This window comes from Anneissia japonica, unplaced genomic scaffold, assembly GCF_011630105.1.
Source record: "Anneissia japonica isolate Jap-2015-1 unplaced genomic scaffold, ASM1163010v1 scaffold89487_len2078_cov139, whole genome shotgun sequence".
NCBI lineage: Eukaryota > Metazoa > Echinodermata > Crinoidea > Comatulida > Comatulidae > Anneissia > Anneissia japonica.
This window is the reverse complement of record NW_022750203.1, coordinates 933-2,057: the sequence shown is the minus strand read 5'-3', so window position 1 is coordinate 2,057 and position 1,125 is coordinate 933. Positions and strand designations below refer to the sequence as shown.

The 1,125-nt window shown below is 33.4% G+C and overlaps 1 long non-coding RNA gene across 1 annotated transcript; it reads left to right on the top strand.

Moving 5' to 3' along the window:
- The first annotated feature begins 6 nt into the window (after window positions 1-6).
- LOC117121270 lies at window positions 7-832 on the top strand. Its single transcript, XR_004447514.1, has 2 exons — window positions 7-163; window positions 652-832. It is a non-coding gene; the product is annotated as an uncharacterized LOC117121270 (long non-coding RNA).
- Window positions 833-1,125: the final 293 nt, after the last annotated feature.

Sequence of the window (1,125 nt, the reverse complement as noted above, 5' to 3'; positions counted from 1 at the left end):
GATATGATCCCACACGCAAATATCATGAAAACGAAGATAAGGAAATGAATGAGAAAAAGAAACTGTTGAACAAACACAAGAAGGCAATGAAGTCAGCGGTTCGAGAAGTCAGGAAAGATTCGCAGTTCCTGGCTCGCCAGAAACTCAAAGAACAGATGGAAAGGTAAGTCATCATTATCAACATCGTTATTAGCATAATCATTATTATTGATGTTATTACCTTCTGAAATGTAATCTATCTATCCAATATGTAGGAACAAAAATAAAGACGTACATTTTTAAAAATTATTTATTTCTACTTTTTAGATAGATTAAATCTAACAATACTATATTTAAGGACCACAAACGTTTTGACAATAAGAATAATTAATAATGTTAGTGACATTGATAATTAAGATGATAATCATAATTAAGGCAACAGTGATAATGACACCAAACAGTTGATAGTTGGGCTTTCCTTAGTAGATTGTTTCTTGGTGGGTAAGATGCTACAAACACCTCCATTGTCTAAGTTAGTATTATTGATTAAGCATCTTAATTTTTAGAGAACTCGCTGTTGGATGGGTGTGATTGGGAATATAGGAATATAGTTTTGTTTTTCTTTTTTAATTCTGTTTCTCCATTTCATTATCATTTTATTTTGTTAAACAGAGATGCGGAAAGGAAACAACGAGTGAAAGAAATATATCACATGCTGTCTAGCCAGGAAGGAGAATTCAAGGAAATTCAACGGAAGAAAAAAAAGTTTTAAAAATGTTGATAAAAAAATTCAGATATAATAAATATTTGCTGATTTTTCTTTTGCTAATAAAGCTCAAAAATAGATCTCACATCTTCTCTTGTTTTGGTTTCTATTAACAATAGGAACATTTGCAATCAGCAGAGTACTTTATGTTAGAGTGTATGTGTGTTACGCTGACTTTGTAAACAGGCAAGGGCGTCGATCTGTGGTTAAAAGGGGGGGGGGAAGAAATGAAAAATAAAGCCGCAGGCTGTAAGCCCAAGCCTTGGTTTGGGACCAGGGGGGGCGAAGCACCTGGAAGCTCTGGCGCCTATAGCCTTTTAATTGATTTTAAGCAATGCAATTAACATTTATTTCCATACGAAATTTTCATAATATCCAGT